Source organism: Callospermophilus lateralis, unplaced genomic scaffold (assembly GCF_048772815.1).
Source record: "Callospermophilus lateralis isolate mCalLat2 unplaced genomic scaffold, mCalLat2.hap1 Scaffold_89, whole genome shotgun sequence".
Lineage (NCBI taxonomy): Eukaryota > Metazoa > Chordata > Mammalia > Rodentia > Sciuridae > Callospermophilus > Callospermophilus lateralis.
Genome location: NW_027517018.1, coordinates 1,270,305 through 1,293,095, shown reverse-complemented (window position 1 = coordinate 1,293,095; position 22,791 = coordinate 1,270,305). Strand labels below are relative to the sequence as shown.

Genomic DNA, 22,791 nt, shown 5'->3' with positions numbered 1-22,791 from the left:
TCCATTCTTGGCAGGCCCGAAATAGATTGGATGCGGTTGAGGGCAATCCTCTTTATTTAGTCTACCAATTCAAATGCTAATGTTTTTCAAAAACAACCTCCAGACATACTTAAATAATATTTTGACAACTACCTGGGCATCCCTTAGCCTAGTCAATTTAACACATAAAATTAACCATCACAGTGACCACTATCATGTTGAAATGTTGTCATGTTGTTAAGAATTTGTCTTAATCTATTCTTTTTATTGCTATGACAGAATGTCAAAGACCACATAATTCATAGAGAAAAGAGATTTCATTTTGACTCATAATTCTGAAGGTTAGAAAGTACAAAATAAAGTTATGCTACATTATAACATGCAGGATAGCGTCACTTAGGAGAGTGATGAGTGGGTACATGCAAAGAGGCAAAAAGTTTTGCATAAACTTGCTTTAGAATAAACCCTCTCTCACTGACTAATCCAATCTCATGGGAGCAAGGACTCACTGTTGCAAGACAAGCATTAATTACTCCTAAGGATTTAATCACCTTTTAGGCCTTAAGCCACCACACTGAGGATCAAGTCTCAACAAGAGTTTTTGTGAGGACAAAGTGTATTCAAACCCTAGCAATTCCAGGAATCTTTAAATGTTATCTTATTTGAAAAAATTGTCTTTGCAGATATAATCAGGATGAGGTGACTGGGGGGAGCTCTAATACAGTATAACCAGTATACTTATAAGAAGAGGAAAAACACAAATAGACAGAAAAGAATTCTTATGGTTTAGGAATGAGGTGTCCCCCAAAGGCTCATGTGTGAGACAATAAAGAAAGTTCAGAGGGAAAATAATTAGATTATGAAAGTCTAAACTCAATCAATGAATTAATCCACTGATAGGAATTAACTGGATGGTAACTCTAGACAGGTAGTTAGTGACTGAAGGAAACACTGGGGGGTTTGCCTTTGGAATTTATATTTTGTCCCTTGGGAACAAATCAGAAATACCCACCCCTCTCTATTTCTCCCTTTCCTGGTTATCATAATATGAGTTGTTTCCCTCTCCCATGCCTGTCCACCATAATGTTCTGCCTCACCTCTTGCCTCACCTCTGCCTCACCACTGACTAATCCAATCTCATGAGAGCAAGAACTCACTGTTGTCCAGAGCTATGGAGTTGTCCAATGATGGACTGAATCTCTGAATCCATGAGTCAAAATTAGCTTTTCCTATTCTAAGTAGTTCTTGTCAGATCTTTTGGTCACAGTGAAACAAAGCTGACTAAAAGAGAAATCAGTAATGAGAGTGGGGCATTGCTGTGAACCTGTGGTTTACAAAGCTGGTTCACTGGGGGAGTATTTTGAAAAGTTTAGAGACACAAGCTGGAAAAGCTTCAGAATACTGTAAATAGAATTTAATTGGTGATTCTGCTGGGAATTTAAAACACCAGAATGCTGATAGAACTGTGAAAAGTAAAGACTGGGCTCATGAAGTTTCAGTAGAGGAGGATTTTATTGGAAATTTGATTAAGGGCCATTAGTGTTATAGTTTGGCAAAAAACTTGGCTATGTTTTGCCAATGCCTTGAGACTTTCTGAGACACTTAACTTAAATGTGATTAAATTAATCTGGTGGAGGAAATCTCAAAGCAATACACATTCAGGTGGCGGCATGGATACTGCTGGTGGCTTTTAACGAACTTTTATTTTTGTGATAATCAGAAACAGGAAGCGAAGCACACAGATTTGAAAATCATAGACTTTGGCCAGAAAAGTGTGAATAAAACTGGGACTGAGATAGTTGTGATTGTTAAACAGTTTATAGTCACTAAAGAGATGCTAAGGAATTGGCATAGAGAAAACAGGAAGATAGACTGAGGGCACTTTGGAAATTGGAAAGACCATACCCATTTCAGATTCAAGGGTGTAAAACAAAAATTCCATTGAGAAGAAGCCATAAGGGCATCCTGCTTGCATAGGGTGGGGGTCTAAGAAATTTTTTCAGCATGCTCAATTGCCCAGGAACTCAGAGACTGCTTTAGCCAATAGTGTAAGAGGATTGGGTACTGCTCAAGATGATGGCTGACCTTGGCTTCAAGCATGTGGTGCTTTGTTTTTTTGAAGGACTTTAGGATAATGGAGTTAGGGATTCATGGAGGCTTCCACTGGGATTTCTAAGGAAGACCTGGGAGACCAGGCAGAGTGCAGTAGGTTTGGAGTTAGAGGGCTATCCCTGAGAGGATAATACAGGAATATGTGAGAAGGAACCCAAAGCTGCACTGGAGACCATCAAGGGTGTTAGTAACATGGAGCATCTGCTGAGGAAAACTGTAGAAACATATCAGAAAAAGTAAAGAAGAAGTCCATGTGGACTACAAATAGCAAGTCCAGAGGTGACGTTATACAAGCCCTTTGGAAAGAATTGTGGTGCCAGGTGCTCCAGATATTGGACATGGAGCTTCAGAACTTGTTTTCCCAGGTGAATTTAGTTCTTGCTTTGGTCCCAACCCTCTATCTATGTCAAAATAGACTAAGTCTATTTTGCACTGTGAAATAAACATGAGCGTTTAGGGGTTTGGGCTGAATGTTATAATTTAGACATGAAGTCAAAAGCTCATTTGTGAGACAATACAAGAATATTCTGATGTAAAATAATTAGATTGTGAGAGCTTTAACTTAATCAGTGGTTTGATCCATTGGTATGGATTAACTGAGTGATAACTGTAGGCACATCAGGATGTGGTTGGAAAAAGTAGGTCACTGGGGGATGTGCCTTTGGAGTGTATATTTTTCCCTGGTGACTAGACCTCTCCCTCTTCTTTCTTATTTCTGTGTCCTGAACTAACATCCTCTGCCACACCTTTGTACCATGTTATCTGACCATGAACTGAGTTATGAGCTATGGAGTTATCTGACCAAGAACTGAGCTTATAAATCCATGAGCCAAAATGAACTCTTCCTCCTTTAAGTTGTTTTTGTCAGGTCGTTTGGTCACAGTGAAGCACAGTTTACTAAAACAATGATGTAACACAAATAGAGTGCCACATGATGACAGATTGGAGTAATGCATCTGCAAACCAAGGAACACCAATAATTGCTGACAGCATTAGAACCTGAGAACAGATATTCCCCTAGAACCTTCAGAGTAACATCCCTGCTTGCACATTGCCTTTGGATATCTAACTCCAGAACCATAAGGTAATAAATTTTTGTCATTCACACCATCCAGTTTCTGGTACTTTGGTACAGGGCAGCTAGGAAACTGAGACAGAACTCTTTTCTTTCATTTTTAAGATTCATTGCTCTGACTGACAGGCAGGTGTATCAATAAAGCCTGGATATTGCTGGAAGCTAATTGAGTGTATACACTTTTGATCTACTTCAAGGATATACAGTTAATTCACCCTTTCTTTCATTACCTAGTGATATACAGATTAAAAAATAGTACCACAGCAATTCTGTATTCACTTCTTTTTATAAAATATTTATTTTTTAGTTATACACAATACTTTTATTTTTGTTTATTAATAATATGTGGTGCTGAGGATCAAACCCAGGGACTCGCTCATGCTAGGTGAACACACTACTGCTGAGCCATAACCCCAGCCCCTGTATTAACTTTTTAGAATCTTTTTTGATAGCTCTAAAACTTTTTTGCAATACATAATTGTATAGAATTCTTAAAATTCAAACTTCTAAAAAGAACAAACAAATATGAAATAGAATACAGGTGCTCAAACCCAAAAAACATGCATTTGCCTGGTGAACAGGAAGTGTGATTTATTTTGAGCATTGCTCAGTGTATTGCAGACATATTTTGAAGACAAGTTCTGGCATTTCTTCTGCCTGCCCTTCTTCTTTGTGCCCTGATGTTTTAATTTTTTTTCAAAGCTGTGCTCTCCCTCAGCTCTTAGCGAGGGAAGACCTGTGTTCTTTCTTGAGGATAAAGTGAAAAAAAGTCTTGTCAATCATAAATCAGGGAGAAGAGAGTACCTAGGATATGAACAGAAGGTGAGCTGCATGCTGCTGTCCTGAAACTGTCTTTGTAAGTATTTAGAAAGACACCATATCAGATGTAATAGCAAGATACATCCCTAGAGGACTTGTCCTTTTATCTTTTAAGCAGAAATATATTTTATTTATATCTGTTAAGACTATTTTTAACAAAACTCTAAGTAAGTAGAAGAAAACCAGTAGAGAAAAAGAAATGGAAGCGAGAAGGGGAGAAAAAGGAGAAGTACTGGGGCCTGAATTGGAACAAATTATACTCATGCTTGTATAATTATGTCAAAATGAACCCCAATTTTATTTATAATGATAATGTACTAATTTATTTTTAAAAAGGGTAGCTGGGCACAGTGGCAAACACCTGTAATTCCAGCAGATCAGGAGGCTAAAGCAGGAGAATCGTGAATTCAAAGCCAGCCTCCGCAAAGGCAAGGTGCTAAGCAATTCTAGAAGACCCTGTCTCTAAATAAAATACAAAACAGTGCTGAGATGTGACTCAGTGGTAGAGTGTCCCTGAGTTCAATCCCTGGTACCATAACAAAAACATTTTTTTTAATGCAGTGGTATTTATTTTTATTTTTTATCAAAGAGCTTGTATTAGGAATATATTCGCGGTAGAGATAAATGATTTAGATTGTATTGATATGAAGGAAACTCAAGACTAAATTATCACTTAAACAATAATTTCAAAAAGCAATGAGTTTTTCAAATGTATCAACTTAATTTAATTTTAATTTATTAAATTTTGCAAAATGAGTAGAAATAATGTCTTCTAGCCATTATCATGTATATGTTATATATGACAAAATTTATGTCAAATGTATAATTGAAGGAAGAGATCAACATGGAAGACCAAGAGAAAAAAAAATAACTGAAAGTGCTTTAGATGCAAAATGGAAAGCTTAGGCAGGAAGCTGTAGATCTGCCAATCCAAGAAACTCTCTAGACAGTGGCAAGATTTTAGAAACCATCCCATAACAGAGGAGACTAGGCTCAGTGAAGATCATGTGGATTTTCTGGGCCTCCCTAAGTAATGACCCAGAGTGCAGCATGTGTGCTGGTGCACACAGCAGGGTGCTCCACAGCAGAGGAATGCTGAGCCACAGGAACGACAGCAGCAGCAGGCCTTCCCTTCATCTGAGGGGCAACAGCACCTCACTTCTCAGGACTATTGTTTTAAATACACCTGGCCTGGATAAGCTGAAGCCAGAGACTTGTGTTTCTGGGATATCAACAAGAAAATGCAACAATAAATCAGGGTGCTCAACCCAAAAAACTTGCATTTGCAGACTTCCTTTCCCTACACATCCTAGGGGTACAATAGTCCCCCTATCCCAAAGGGAGCCAAATTTGGACACCCCAGAGGAGGCCCCATAATGCCAAATCCTAAATATAATATGTTTTGTCAATACATGCACAATTTTGATAAAGTTTAATTTATAAATTAGACACAGTAAGAGATTACCAACAACTGATAATAAAATGGAACAACTATAATGATATGATAAATGTTATTTATATGATTGTGGTATCTCTCTCTTCAAAGAAAAAAGACAAATGTTAGTGTTTTTAAGAAATGGTTGACCATAGTAACAAAACACAGAAAGAGAAACATGGATAAGAAAGAACTACTTACTATATTTCAATGGGTAAAGAAAATGAATGAAAACAATTTTATGGGAAGAGTGCAAAGAAATTACAATCCATATGTGCTGTTGATAAAAGCAAAATAATGCAACCACTATGGAAAACATGAAAGTTTCTCCCAAAAAAGAATTAATGTAATTTTTTTAAAAAAATTAATGTAATCCAGCAATCCTACTTCTGAGTGTGTGTGTGTGTATATATATATATATATATATATATATATATATATATATATATATATATATATATATATAATCAAAAACATTGAAATCCAGATATCATAGAAATATTTGTATAGCCATATTCACCAAAGCATTATTTGCAGTAGCAAAGAAGTAGAAACAACCAAAGTATCCATGAACACATTTAATGGATGAAGAAAATGTGGAATGCACATATAGTCGAATATAGGAAGCCTTATAAAAAATGGAAATCCAATCAAATGCTGTAACATGGATAAAACTTAAAGATAATATGCTAAGAAAAATCAGTCTGTAATAAGAGGATATACACTGTATAATTTCACTTGGTAGAAAGTATTTAAAATATTCAAAATCATAGAAACAAAGAAGTTGCTTCCAAAAGACAAAGGGATGGAATTAGTGATCAGTGGTACAAAATTTTAGTTTTGCAAGATAAAAAAGTTCCAGGGAGCTGTAGTCTAACAATGTAAGCCTTTTTAAAACAACTGAACTACATACTTTAAAAAAGGTTAAAATAGAAAATTGAATGCTATAATTTTTTAAAATTCTATAAAGTATTTTTTTTTCTTTATTCATTTCAAATCCTAGTATTTAATTGAATAGCAATGCATGCATGTTGTTTAAAACTGGAAATAATTTTATATTCTTTACCTCTACTTCTATACCCAGAAAAAGAAATTCCATTAATATTTTCTTAAGTATTTTTCCAGAAAAACTCCATACATTTATGTGCATGAAAATGTATGTCAATCTCAAGAATATAAAATCGTCACACAATGTAGTATGTCGTATCTCATGACTAAACACTCAGGGTCACTCCAGGTGAACTAAGCTGCATGAAATAACCACACAGAGACAGAAATATACCTTTTTTATTTGGGTCCTGTGATGGCTCCTCTGATCTTAGAGGTCAATGAAAAGAGAGAGAGAGAGAGAGAGAGAGAGAGAGAGAATTGCTGAACCTTTTTATTGGAGAGGACACTTAAATGAGGCAAGGGGTCAGGTTTGAGGGGATTGAATCTAGTCTCATGATGTCTGATGTCAGCAGGTTGACTGACATCTAGGGAGGCCATGTCCATCTTATGAGTGTGTTTGGATTATGGCAGAGCAAGCAAAAAGACCAGAGAACAGAGGGACAACATCAGTTCATTTCACTTTGTGTTCGTTTTTTTTTTCTCCATAATACTAGACAATTTTATTTACTTAGATTTATGGAGAAATCTTTGCTTCCCTCAGGAAGAATATTATGTGAAAATAATCCACTGCAAAATCAAGAAGCATAGCACCATTCCTAACATCCACAGGCCTATCAGGAAAAAAAGATCACAGGGTGCAAATTTGAATTTAAAAAGTAACTAGGAAAAAAATAGAATACAAAAGTGAATGGAGGGAGAATCTTTAAAGGGTTACCAAACAAAGGTAAAACAGAATATACAACTTGATTTTTGTGCCCAAAATGGCTGTCTCCCTTGAAAGTCCAACTTTAGTATGCTTTTTCCTCCCACTACATATGCAAAATAAACTCACTTGTACTAAAAACAGAAAAGTGTTATCACTATTAAGAGGTAAGCCTCATCTTAGGAATCAGATTAAAATATTCTCCTTTCATCTAGTAAAGTGGAAAGAACAAAACAAACTACACAGATACTGTTTCTGGGTTTTAGGCAGTTTGGGTTTTTCTCTTCTCCAGAGGCAAGGGTTCTATCCCTCCCCATTACTGAAGACCCTCTGAAAGTCACAGTGTGATTCTTTGGTAGCAGATAGACAGGAGCTTCACTAACTGCATCCCTGGTAGAGAAAGAAGGCAGAAAAGGGCACAGACATTCATTATTTAGAGTCTGTCGTTAAATTAGCCTCCTTTATCATATGGCAATTCCATTACAGCACACATTATGCCGAGGGCAGGGTGTATAGCATGTGTGGGCAGAGCACAGCAGATCACATTTCGCCAGAACAAGATTTCATCTTTTCAAACACCACCAAAAATTGGCAAATATTTGAAACTGCTATTAAATGCTCAGGGTTAAATGACTGCATAATAACAACAAAAGTTTAGAGAAAATTAATTAGCAGGTCTCTATCTGCTCAGAGGTAAGCTACAAAGAGAAGAGGTTTGAGTATCTCCGTCTGCCCCTACCCAGGCCTGGGGATCTCGCCCTCAAGCTGAGTCTCTAGCAGAGGTATCAGATCTGGTCAGTGCCCAGAAAACAGGGGTGACGACGGGGCCCAACCCTTCCCTTAGTTGGCGCCCATGGGGCCTCCCTGGGCCCTGAACCCTGCCTGGCTCATCAGGCAGACAGGACGGAGACTCGACGGACAGACGGGACAGACAGACACTACAGGACAGACGTGCAGAGAAGCAATGCGTCCTACCCGGAGGGCTCCCTCCCAGGGACGGCAGAGTACCTGCTCCGGTCATCCAGGCTGCGGTTGTCAGCGGCTGCTGCGCGCCAGTCGGGCAGCGTGCTGGCGCACAGCACCACCATGGACACAATCACGAACACCACGGACACGCTGGCCAGGATCTGAGCGGCCAGCGACGACGTGGGCTCCTCAAAAGTCCTCCGCATGCGCTCCAGCCAGCGCCTGGAGGGAGCCGCCTCGGCCCCGCGGGGTCGCACCTCGTCGCCGCCCAGTGCGCCTGGTTCTTCAGCAGAGTAGAAGGTGTAGGTGTCGGACATGCGGTCGTCTAGACGGCGCTGGCAGCAGTACTCAAGGTGCACTCAAGGTGCTCGCCCTCCAGGCCCCAGTAGATCATCTCATTGTAGAAGGAGAGCTCGCACATCCGCGGGGCGAAGCGCAGCTTGCCCTGGCCGCGGCATGTAGAGCAGGATGAAACCGAAGGCCTCCGAGTGCCGGTTGAAAAAGTACTCGTTGCGCTCACGTCGTCGCACACCTGGAGCACGTCGCGTTCCGAGCCACAACCGTGCAGCTGGCTCACCCGGCATAGCGGAAAGTCCTTGAGCAGCTCCTGAGACAGCGAGTACCGGGCGCCGCCCATGTTCAGCACCACCAAGGCCGCCCCCGCTGCGCCCGAAGGTCATGGCTGGCTGCCCTGGGGACCCTCAGCTCAAGGGTCGCCCGGCCGCCGCTCGGGGCCTGCCTGGGGCCTGCCTGCCTCGGGCAGACCGGGGAGAGCGCCATCGGGGGCCGCTCTCCCTCAGGGCTCCTCTCTGCCCCGCATGGGTCCGGGTCCAGAGCCCCTCGGCTTTAGCCTCCTCTCCTTTAGCTGGGCTTTTAGCAGCCCAGCGTCGCGGCTAGCAGCGCGCCTTCCGCGCGGCAGTACCTGCGGGTGGCGGGGGAGTCCCCTCAGGTGCCAGCGCTGCGCCCCACTGGCTGGGAACGAGTCTGTGTTGGCGCCGCCGCCCCTCGCGCCGGGGATGCCCCCTGCGATGCTGGGGTGCCCTCTCCAAGGCGGCGGCGCCGTCCTCCCTGAGTGGCGCGGGCGCCGAGGGGAGGCGCCATGCGGAAGACTCCGGGTTCCGGGAGGCGCTCCCGCCCGCCGCAGCTCGGGCAGCTGCCCCCTCACTTTGTGTTCTTGATGCCCATAGTTCATACACACATGGACAATGGCTGGCTTGCCACATCTCCATATTCTCATCACTCAAGGCTAATGGGCACTTGTTTCCTGAGTGGCACCTCTCAACAGTAGTACATTGTTTTTCTGTGCTTTACCAAATGTTTCTTAAACCTTGTTTATCAATAAGTATATTTACTTCATTCCTTTAACAGAAAGGGCCTGCATATTCCAGTATTCCATAAAAGGTAGGTGTCATGATGTGTCATGTGTTCATCTATTTACAAGAGCTGGATAATGATTGTTAAGAATGAGGCAATGGGCGGGGGGGGGGGGCTGGGGTTGTGGCTCAGTGACAGAGCACTTGCCTAGCATGTGGGTTCAATCCTCAGCACCACATACAAACAAATAAATAAAAGGTCCATCAACAACTAAAAAATATTTAAAAAAAGAATGAGTCAATAGGTAGTTTGCGCACAGCATCTGTTCACCTCTGTGTCTCCTTGTGATTAATTTCAAAACAGTGGGTGTGTTATGTGGTGTAGATGGTATCTTTAGGGAACTTAAAGCACTGATCCTGGGGCTGGAAGTATAGCTCAGTGGTACAGTACTTGCCTAGCATGCACAAGGCCTTGCACAGGCCCATAGCCCTGTAAAAAAACAATCCTTTTTGATTCTCATTTCTTGTAGAATTGAAATACAGATGCTTTTAGACACTGACTTAATTTCACAGAAACAAACCTTGAAAGGGTGTAGTCATTTTTATGCACCTGCCTACACTTAGAGAACCTGCTTCCCCTGTGCCCTGAGGAAGAGAATCAACATGCTGAATCATCTTAACTTCACAGTCACAATTGCATCTCTGACCTGAATCCCCCATGCTGGCTGTGACAAGAAAGTTTTTTGTGTAGGCCTGCAGCTGATGGCCTGTGACTTCATAATGATCTGGGTTACAACTGGAGTCCTCTCTCACACAATCTCTTTATTCTTACATAGCAGGGCCCATGTGAGGATTCGGGGAATAAATGTACGTAAAGCACAGAGCATGGTCTCTGGCATTCACCAGGCACTCAGCTACGTTAATTTCTTTTGTTTGTTTCATAATTCTCTTTCTTTATTTTTATGCTCTTGCTATCCTGTGATATCATAGATCTCATATGCTATTTACATTTTAATCTGAAATTTCAAACAAGATGCACAAATTTAAAATGAAAAGCAGTTTTTACTATGGGAAAATACTGTTCTAAGCAATGGTACTGGCAAATATTTTGTGTAGCACACTGTTGTATCTTGCATGTCTTCATGAGTAAGAGGAAATGAACATATTATTAACATATCTCTTTTTTTTCATTTTGTAAACTACCTATTTCTATCACCACAGCTCTCCCACTGCCCACAGCATAGGCTACTTGCCTCCTCTTCACCACCTTCAGCCTCTTCAAAGAAAAATTGGCAGAATAAACAAAACAAAAGCAGCAACAACAAAAACCTATTTATAGAAATAAAAACATGTCCACAGGGCCCCCATTGCACAGAGCAAGATCCTAAAGTCTGGGAGGCTATCTGCCACAGCAACATTTTTCCGCCTGTGTAAAGATCCAATAAGAACATGTGTGAAGTGCCTAATAATTCCCCTCCAGGTACCATAACCTGATGGAAAACAGTCAGGCTGCCTGCAGCAGGTATTGCTGCCCTCATGGCAATTACAGCAAGAGGTCACACCAAGTGCTGCAATCTGTAGCAATTCCATGATTAGTCATCAGTCATCTGCCAGTTTTACTACAGGTTCCTCAGGAGGTAACTCAAAAATATTGAATAATTTGGAGAAGAAGATGAGAAAATGAAGAAAACAAAACTAGCCACAATCATGTGAAAAGCTCAGGACTTTCCCTACCTTCATTACTCGGGCCAAAGATGATTACACTGGCCAATGCTTTGGTGGCCCCTGGGAATACACTGCCCTATTGAGTGTCAGCTTTTTAAAGAGAGGAAAATTACTCAGAGATGAAAGGTGAAAATAACTGCATGCCTTCCTCTATTTTTTTTTTTTGTCTGTGTGTAAGTACTGGGGTTTGAACCCTGGGCCTTGTGCCTGCAAAGCAAGCACTAACAAGCATAAGAGCACAGATAAATTAAAAGATTTGCCCAACTTCAGGGCATCCAGATTTCACTCAAATACATGCTAAATTGGAATTGTAGCCAAGGTATGTTTTCCCCCACTGTTAACATTGTTTCTAATTGCATTGGAACCAGCTCTGTATCTTTCCTCACTTAACTGCATCTGAATTCGCAGGTGTCTCATTTGGGTTTCTAGATAACCAGTGCGAGTTGGAGGGCAGAGAACAGGCAGTGTTCACAGGAAGATGCATGCAGCTGGATGCATGGTACTTGCTCACTCTCTCAGAGATCTCGGGGCTTTACACCTGAGGTTTTGCACATGACCCTGGAAAATACAAAAGTATTTACTTTAGCTTTCATTCCTTAGTGAACAATTCCAGTTATCTACATGCATGTTTTCTGGCTACCAGGTTGTAGAAAATGCAGAATCTTATCTCTAGATCCATCTAGCTGTGCTCTGATTCCCTTCTCCATGTTTCTTGCAATTTTCCAGAAACCTGAGCTGGTGTGCAATTTCCCAAAAAGTACATCCATAATTTAAAAAATCACACTCAAAAACCTAATGGTAAAACTGTTTCTCATGAAGTGCATACATACTCTACAGTGGCTCTGCAAATAAGCAACTCAAAAATAAATTGAAAATAAGTTTATATTGATCAATCTGAGATGTTCATTAAATGTCAGAAATACTGAGGCAAAAAAGTACATTTAAAACCAAACCCTTGCTAGATGGGCCACAATCATCCCTTGGGCATGTAGTAAAAGAATGACCTACAATGGTAAATATGTATCTTCTGTAGCTCAAAGGCTCCATCAAGGTCAACCTCCTATTCCCCACTCAGGTCATTCTCAAGAACTTAACCATCAGAAGAATTTGTCTCCCAAGTATCCAAGGGAAAAAAGAACCCTAAATTTGATAATTACTAGCCTACAGCAAACACAGCTGGCCTACTCTCACTTAAACTAATCAAGCCTTTGTACTTCTCTGACTCTGAGGCCCTATACTCCCTGCTTAGTTACTTCTTTTAGTTACCTTTAAAAATCACTAAGTCTAAAGGTCATTCAGTTTAGCAAAATAATATTAGTCTCCTACTAGCCTTGCTGCAGCCAGCACCTCTGACACAGGTGTTACAATGATAATGGTTACCAAGGTTATATTTCAGGCATGAGAAGGCTGTTTTTAATTTTGTTTTATTTTTTGTTTGTTTTTTAAAAAGGACTCTTCCCATGGGCCTGTTCAGGTATGCAACGGGTGTCCTATTGATGTCAAAAGGCCAAACCTCCACTCTCATATCATGCTAATGATGACATTTTCTGAACACACAACCCAGGAAGAGCCATGAAGATTGATTACACCTATAAAAACCACTGATTACCTCACCTCCAATTATGCCCACATCTTAAATACCCTGTTTCCAAATCCCATTAATGTCCCCAAACTCTATTCCCAGGAGGTCAATATAAGACTTATGCTTCCCATCTTCATGCTTGGCCAACTTGTGGATAAACTCTTGCTCCTTTACGAAACTCATTTCAGTGACTGGCATGCTGTTATGTGGGCAAAAGGAGCCTGGTTTGGGAACACATCATGAAAGGTCACCACTAGCTTCCTGAAGTTTTGTTTGTACCATCCCCAGCAACAACTTTCAGTGCCTTTTGGCATTTGATATGCACTTCTGTTGCTCTTCCTACATAAACAAAAATCTACCAATATTGTGTGTTACTCTGTTTTTTCATGTGCACAGTCTCCTGGACAAGTTGAAAAGGAAGAAGCCAGAGAGGCACCATGACATTTTGAAGATCTGTGTTGATCTGGTGCTTTCAGGTCTTAGTTGTTGGAAGTTCTTTACTGACAAATTCTAAAACAGTTCTGCTAACTTTTCACATTAAAAATAAAACTAGAATTGCCTAGAAAGCCTATTGACAATCTAAATATATACAGTATCTAATTTATGCATGAATAAGGTATACCACCAAGCTAATTTTCTCATGTAAAATCCTCACATTTATGAGGTGTTGTTTAAAGATCTGATCAGGGTCAATGAAAACATCTCTGTGCATCTTCCAGAGGTCCCCCGAGTTACTTCAATACATAAGATTTCAGATTGCCACACAGGAGGTCAGAACAGTAGTATGTCCCTTTGATATCCTCATAACAATTGGGAGTCTGCCCAGCAAGCAGGAGGCCAGGTACCCCAAATCTGAGAGCTTTTTGTTACTATTCCTAAGGAAGTTAGTTAGTCACTGTTTTTTTTTTTTTTTCAAAAATTAAATGTAGTATACATCCATGGCAGGAAATTCAATGGTGAGGCCCTCAGAAATAATTCCATGAGAACTAAATACAATGGTATGGTCTGCCAAATGATTCTGGGAAAGAAATCCTATTGATGGAAAGACATTTTCTCTAAGGATACTATGATATGTTAATTCACTGCAACTTTTAAATGTGCTGTGAGGGTCTTGGGAGAGAAGAGGCACAAGTAGATTCCCTGTCATAGGATATATATATATATATATATATATATATATATATATATATATATATATATATAATACACATGAGGTCCAAGAGGAGGTCCTAGAGGTGGTATAATAGAGGAGGTCCAAGCTTCACAAATGGTGAATTCCACTCATAAAGAACATTCCAAGAGGGGGCATGTGTCCCCATAGTTTAGACATTTGAACTTATTTCCATGGAGCAACATCATAGGAGTCAAACTTCAAGGATTATGGGGAAGAGAGGTGAGGGAGTCCCAGAAACAGTCTTATAGTCAACCTTTACTCAGAAAGGTCTCCACTAACATTCAGCAAAATGAGACATTCCATTAGTCTGGAGCAATTTCTATGCTACAAATTAGACCTGCTGTTTAGGAATCCCTTGTGCTTTCATTTAGAAAGGATCCATGCACTGTAGTGATCCCAACTGCCTCATAAAATGTCGCTAATTCAACCTCAGCCTTTGGCTAGGAATGAAGGCTCCCTTTGTTGGTAGACCTTTTACCAGGATCTCTGAATGTGGAAAACTGAAATTTCTCATTCCCCAGAAGAGGCAATGCAGCTGTTTGTGCATGGATGAGAAGCCATGGAAAATATGGCAAGCCATGGGTAAAATACACCTCAATAGGGACAAGCATTTCATTCATAAACAGGTTAAGTAAACAAAGGCATCTTGGTTATATAAAGAGCACACACTAATATTCTCATTGTACTGCAGTGTATCATGAGTAATATAAGAAGCTAAAAAATAAGAATAGTTATATTGCAGAAGAAAAGAAAAAGAATTTGCTACCCAACTAGGTTAGAATTTGGTTGGTCCCAAGAGGCCTCCCAACACTATTTGGGAAGGTACCAAGTGAGCATTAGGTACTACTTATTCTCAAATGATTGGAAATTTTTCATGAAAAAATTGTGGTCTACATGATACACTAAACACACAGATCATATACACAAAAATAATTTTGAAATAAGTTACTTTAGTTGTCATTCCTCACCTTTAGTTATTGCTGTTTGCCAGGGATCATTATACTTTTAAGTCCCAGAGAATCCAGGGAGAGTAAGAACAATTCAGAAAAGAGGAAAGTAGGATGTGATGACTTTTGGTTGCTCAGGAGGAAGAACTAGCTAACACATGGTGGGATAGTAATCCACACTCCTTTCTCAGGGACAAAGGCCCAGAGGATCAGAAAAGTCAGAGGAAAAGTACAGGCAGTCTTTTGCTTTGTTTCCCTGTGGAATTTAGGGATATGATTTTGTAGGTCAAAGTGGTCATTTGCCTTTACCACCCTTTTCCAAATACTGTATTCATTCACTTTATATGGCATTAAAACTGGTAAACCCATCATTTAAAAATATTGAAAATGGAAAAAATGTATTAAATACACCTAACCTACCAAATACACAATATTCTATAGAGTACAGGTTGTTCAACCTTAGTATTAGATCATGTGGCCCAAGAAATGTTCAAATACAAAATTCAAAGTACAATTTATACAGAATGCATATCACTATCACACCATGGTAAAGCTGAAAAATCACATGTTGGACCATGCCAAGTCAGAGACAGTCTGCAGTTCCTGGTTTTACACTCCCTGGCAATGTAAAGCTTTTATTTTCCATGCCCTCTGTGGTTTCATAGGGCAAAGTTATTAGCTGTTGCAGCTGAGCTGATAGGTCATTTCTGAGCCTAACCTGCCAGGACAAAACCCATCAATACTTTTTTCCACTGGCTCAGAGTGACCCAGAATTCCCATCAAAAGGAGGCAAAGAAGTAAGCTGAGTCTAACAGAATCTAAACAGAAGATCAACATGACAGGGGCAAAATAAACATAATCCAGGCCCTGACTTTCTGCTCCAGCCATAAATGAGACTCACATACTTCAGGGAGGCCCCACCATCATCAAGAAGCCAAATGACATGGGACACATTCAGCACAGGATGATGACTGCTCCCTGGAAACACTTAGAAAGTCCACCACAGGCTTCAGGAGAAGATGTAACATGTCTTCAGGGTTAAGGCCAGGCAAAATCCCTCAGCATCAGGAAGAGCCAAGGACCAGCATGAAGAGTTGACATATACCATGATGTCTCCTCCTATCATGCACTTCCCCAAGTGCAGGAGACTGTCCTGTGCATCCAAATACCATATTGGAAGGAAGGAACAACACTAATAAATCTAAGCATTCCTGGAAATTGTTCAACCATTCAAACCAGGCAACTGAGTCAAGCAGAGCCCAGATTCTGAGGGTAATTCTATAATTTGATGTAGTTGGAGACAAAGTCACACCTCTCTGAAGGCTGCTGACTACAACAAACCTGGCCGATTTATTCTGTTTGTCTCATATGGTAACTTCAACTCTATGGAGAATATGGAAGCTCTTAAACTAGAGGAAGAGCAGGAAAGAACCAGAGCAGATCAATGTTTACCTTCCATATAATGACTCCAGGGCAGATTCTGTCCAAACCTTGTTGTTTCAAGGTGCTTCACCAATACTACCGTTTTGAAGTCTGTAAAAGCTGAATAAATAAAGCTATGTAGTTGCCAAGACAGGATTGTGTGCTACTATATGGAAATATTGAAAACACAAATTTTTACCTTTGGCCTGTCCACAGCACTTCACACTCACAGTGCATCTTGCAGGGTTTAAAAAAAAATTTCCCCCTCAGGACAAAAATAATGGTAGCTTAAAAACAGAAAATTTCTTGGCCCTCATAGGTCTAAAATTTTTAGAAAAAATAAATCGAATTAAATATCTGATGTGCAAAGGCAAAATCATCCCTGTATTTCATTCACCTTTATAGAAATCTGGTTTGCAAGTCCCTTTGCTGTGATTTGAATTGACCTACTTGATGGAACATAGACAAATTCCATTAGGCATCTGCCTGTTTATAATGATGAATATACAAAAACAAAACATAGCAAAACAAAAAAACAAACCTAGGTTCTATGGAAAAAAATATGAGGTAAGACTCACATTGAATATTTAGTAATATTTTGATTTGTATCAGAGATTGACATATTTTCAGATATTTTAAATTATCGTTTACTCTTTCAAGTTTTTAAGAAACATTCCTTGGATTAAAAGCCAATAAATTTTATATCATATGCTATTTGGAAAATTTCAGAATTCAAATAGTCAATCCTCATGTTGTAAGAATCTATTTAGTATCTTATGGACAAATTTAAATAATTTCCCTTATCTAATCATTTTATTTTTAAATTTATCTTCCTGATGCTCATAACATAAATGTACATACTATTAACTCTATGGAAGTGAGAAATAAGTATCTTAGTGTTAACAAGAGTTTCTAAAATGCTCAGCAATGACTAGTATTGGAAGTATTAGGAAAATATTTTCCTGGCTCCACCAACAGATGAGGTATAAACGTTAAAATACAAAATTCAAAGTACAGTTTCCACAGAACGCATATCACAGATTAGCTCATGCTAACTCACAATGGGGTAGGGGGAGAATAGAATTACTTTGGATTAGATAAAGGGGAATGAAGGCAGATGAGTGCAGTCCATGTTCTGTGGAAACATATTCAATGGCATTGGTAAGGCCAAGAATTACAAGGAAAAAAGAAACAATCAAATCAGTTCCATTTGTCTCCATGTTCTTTTGTTATGAAAAAAAAGATACTTCATTCTCACTGCCACTTTTGATACAGTTGCAATAAAAGCAGTTTACAATTTCCACTATCTTCAATGTGATCACCCATGCAGGTGGCCACTTTCAGCTTTAGAGCTCACAAACTCAGCATCTGAGTTATGAACAAAGCAATCCTTTCCTGAAAAGGAGCATTTATGCAAGCACTTGGGGAAGTAGAAAAAAACTGATATGATTTGCTAGTCAATTTAACCACCTCTGCCAAGACCATGGCTCTGGTCTGGAGGTCTGCACCTATAGCCCCTATTACTGACAGAATGAGAAGGTGCCAATGAGGCTGGAAGGCAGAAGCATCTGAATGCTATGAGTCAGCTTTATCAATGGTCACTAGACTCCATGAACAAGCAAACTGTGAAGTGAAAGCTCACATGAAGATAGTTCTTTGGGTGTTTTTTTTTATTTTTTAACATTTAACTGGATAAATGTGGAGTACAAAGATTCTTAAGAAAGTTTTTGAAAAGTAAAAGTGAAAATTAGTATTATAGCATGTTCTTATTTAGAAGGCATATTCAGCAATCTACTTTTATATGAGACATACTCTTAATTTTAGAAAATACAAATTTAATTTTGATGGCAACAAAGTAAACAGTCAAATCCAATTTTGTTAGAAATTTCACCTCTATCAATTGCATGAAAGGTGGAAAAAGACCCTCGTCATTATACAAAATACATCGATGATTATGTGAGGGGGGGGAAGAGAAATGTGTCACATTTGATTGTGTGGAGAAAGGTGATGGGAGGAGAGGGGAGGGGAAGGGGGCGATAATAAGGGCAGCAGAATAAAGTAGACACTAGTGTTGCTGTATGTATATACGTGGCCGTATAACCAATATGATACTGCAACCTGTACACTTGGAAAAATGAGAAATCATACCCCATTTGATTAAAATGTATGATATGCCAAGATCATTGTATTGAGAGCAACTAATAAAAAAATTTAATAGATAATTTTAAAAATTGCAAGAATATAATTATTGTTGGACCATGTCAGTCAAAATACATCTCAGTAACAATGCATTAGATATGCACTTCTGGTCAAAAGCTAAAATTGAGAGTACTTCTTTAATGGACAATTCAAATAAGTAAACTTATAACCCCTAATTAAAGAGGAAAATATTTTGGTGCAAAAAGATGGCCATGTTCAAGGCTTTAAAATTGAACTGATATTTAATTGTAAATTAAACTTGTCCTGAAAGTAAACAACAATAAAAAGTGTCTTTAAAAAAAAAGAAATTTTACCTGTATCTAATGACATGAATTTTCTTAATTGGGAATAAGTTTTACTTCTTAAAATCTATCAATTTGGGGGCTGGGGTTGTGGCTCAGTGGTAGAGCGCTTGCCTCACATGTGTGAGGCACTGGGTTCAATCCTCAGCACCATATAAAAATAAATAAACAAAATGAAGGGTTTTTTTTAAATCTATCAATTTAAAAAAATTAGTGGAGACATTGTGAGATGTTAACTTTTAAACAGTTATATTTCTTGAAATAAAAAGTTAAGGCATATCATTTCAGGGCCACTCTATTAAATGTATACCTGGAATTTATTCTCAGGATTTAAATGGGAATTCCAGAAGAACCACCACAAGCAGAGCTTTGAAAACTAAACTCTTAAAATGTAGTATGTATACACAATGGAATATTACTCAGCCATAAAGAGAAATAAAATTATGGCACTAGCCAGTATATGGATGGAACTAGAGACTATCATGCTAAGTGAAATAAGCCAATCCCCAAAAAACAAAGGCCAAATGTTCTCTCTTATATGTGGATGCTAACTCATATTAGGGTAGGGGAAGAATAGAAGTACTTTGGATTAGATAAAGGGGAATGAAGAGAAAGAAGTGGGGATGGGAATAGAGAAGATAGTAGGATGAATCTGACATTACTTTCCTATGTTCAAAGATGAATACACGACAAATGTAATTCCACATCATGTACAACCAAAAGAATGGGAAGTTGTACTCTATTTTTATATGTTAAAATATATTCTACTATCATGTATAAATAAAAAAAATGAACTCAAAAAGCATTTAGTTCTATGTTTAATGATAATACAAATCCATTACTATCGCTACAATAATTTTTCTCTTCCAGTAAGAAACTCAAAAAAAAATAATCACTGACTCTAACATGGCCACAAGATCACTTACCATGATGCTCAGCCCCTTGGGAACTACCTCTCTGTCTTTGGTCACTGGAAACACCTGAACCTGCCCAGACTTCTCTACTCAGCCTTCTCAGTACAGTTCATAAGACAACTTTCCTTTATTTGTCACAAAAGTGTTGCTAAGAAATAATTTATTACTTTTCATAAATCAATAGAAAACAACACAAATACAGAAATAAATAAAATGCATGAGTATAAAAGGAAAATCATACACATAAAACTGAAAACACATAAGCACTCCTTCAGAAAAAGTATTGATGCATTAAGTTTTGTAAATCACACTTTAGGAATAAGCATGAAGTTTGGCAGCAATATCAAGGAATATTTATTGAAACACACATTACATGCAATCAGAGTTGCATCCATAAACAGTAAACCTATTCAGCTGAATGCCACTCTCTCAGGAAAAATTAACTTAAATATGCAGTGTAATCTAAATATGCATGGTGAATTTAGTACTACCATTTTTTAATGACTGCTTATCATATTCTGAGCTGTTAACTTTTTAAAATGATATATAATGGAAAAGAGTAGATTTGAAACTAGAAGACTTTTTCCTCTGTATGTTTATAACCTCCAAAGTACCTACTGCAGGGAAGCCTGAATCATAACAGGTTTGTGCCTTTGCAGATCAAAAACACAACATGCAAGCCCACTGGGCTTCTTTAAAATAATTGAATTGACCCTTCAGTAAATGAAAGGACAAAACAATGTGGCATATATACACAATGGGATATTACTCAGCATTAAGACAATAAAATCATAGCATTTGCAGGTAAATGGATGGTGTTGGAGAAGATAATGCTAGTGAAGTTAGCCAATCCTCCCAAAACAAATGCCAAATGTTTTCTCTGATATAAAAAGGCTGATTCATAGTTGCGTAGGGATGGGGAGCATGGGAGGAATAGATGAACTCTAGATAGGACAGTGGGGTAGGAGAAGAAGGGATGGTGCCACAGTTTGGCTGACTGGGCAAAATAGCCCTGGGGGAGTGACAAGCAACTTGTGAAGATTGATTCAGTGCAAGCCGCTTTATTGTAGGACAGTAGAGGTATATATACCTAACTCATTATACACAGCTTATTTCAATTAACATCATCCAGATACATCAATCAGCCATCAAGGAATCCTCATCATCTTAATTACACACAGCTTAACTCAATTAACATAAACTAGATACAGCAGTCAGTCATTAAGGAATCTCCACACTTAATGGCTCGCTGGCACTGGCATTACTTCACAAACCACTCCCTCTGGCAAAATGCCAAGCACCATCTTGACTTATCTGTGACTCTCAACAGGAGGGGGGTTAGCAAGGATGGTGGAATGTGATGGACATCATTATCCAAAGTACATGTGTGAAGACACAAATTAGTGTGAACATACTTTATATACAATCTGAGATATGAAAAATTGTTCTGTATATGTGCAATAAGAATTGTAATACTTTCCGCTATCATTTATTAAAAAAATAAATTTTAAAAATTTTAAAAATAAAATTTAAAAAAATTGAGTGCTTACTTAGTTATTATAATCTTTGCAACCACTGAAAATTTAGATGTTAACATGGTATTAATCACCAGATAAAAATTAATTTGGTAATTTGTTAATTTGATAATGTAAATAATAGTTGAACTCTGGTTTCAATGACAATATATTTTACAATATATTGAATGAGATTTGAAGTTTTATTCTCAGGCCACAGGATGCTCCTGCACATTTTTTTTAAAGGGAGAGAGATAGAGATAGAGATAGAGAGAGAGAGAGAGAGAGAGAGAGAGAGAGAGAGAATTTTAATATTTATTTTTTAGTTTTCAGCGGACACAACATCTTTGTATGTGATGCTGAGGATCGAACCCGGGCCGCACACATGCCAGGCGAGCAAGCTACCACTTGAGGCACATCCCCAGCTCTGCTCAAGCACATTTAAAAAAATGAGAGAGGATAATCATGGGCAATTTAAATATTTTATATTTAAGTATCACTTTCTGGATTTTTCTCTTGTATCGACTCTTTCCTATCAATGTATCTGATAACTAAGCATCATGCTTGATTTTAAATGGATAAAGAAACTCAAGCTATACTAAAACCAGATCTCTGGAATATTACATAAAGAAAGCACATACTCAACTCCAGGCTACATCACCAATACTTACAAGGATGTACTTAGAAGTGGCAGAGCTCATTTTAAATTGTATTTCCTGAATGAATTAGCTCACCTTTCACAGAAAAATCAGTCTACCTTTTTAGAATTTCTTAGAGAGATTTATTTTAATTGTATTAACTTATTTAATCCTCTGAACTACTATTTGTGCAACAGAAAAAGTAATTTACTCAGTGACACTGGAGTCCTAAGATGGAATGATTCATCTCCAAAAAGCAAGTCCACAGCTTCCTTCATACTACCTGGGAAGGAAATCCCTACTATCAGTACAGCCTTCCCCTGGCTTCCTCTCATATGATGTCCCAGGATGATGCTCATTGTCCATCAGGCAGCCCTGGACTCTTTCCATCACAGAGACACTGTGTGGTGGCCTGCTGACTAATCCCAGTGGCTCTGATGTTGGCTCTTTTATATATTGATATATTTCAGTTTTTCATGATCAGCTCACTTTTCATAGTCTATTGTTATACTAAAAAGATTTGGTATAACTGGAAATAATGAATAGCTCCAATAATTCCATTCTGACTTAATTTTGTTTAGGAGAATTTATTGGCAACTAATAAGGAAGAAATTTATCCAAAGAAAATAAAAATACATTTAAAATACAAAGAAAGAGAACATGAAAAGTCTAAATTCTTCAATTTCATTAAAATGAAAATAATTAATTTTTGAGCTACAGAAACAAAAATAAAGATGCAAGCTCTCTCTGAGGAAGGAGCAGAGACAACGGCTGACTCATCATCTCTCTGATTTAGACTTGCAAAGCCAAGGCCATGGCTCCTGGACAGCTCTGAAGAGCTGCTGAATGACACCCAAAGCAC

At 38.7% G+C, this 22,791-nt stretch overlaps 1 pseudogene; it reads right to left on the bottom strand.

Annotated features, from left to right (window-relative positions):
• Positions 1-2,196: 2,196 nt before the first annotated feature.
• On the bottom strand, positions 2,197-8,879 carry LOC143390074 (voltage-gated potassium channel regulatory subunit KCNG3-like; annotated as a pseudogene).
• Positions 8,880-22,791: the final 13,912 nt, after the last annotated feature.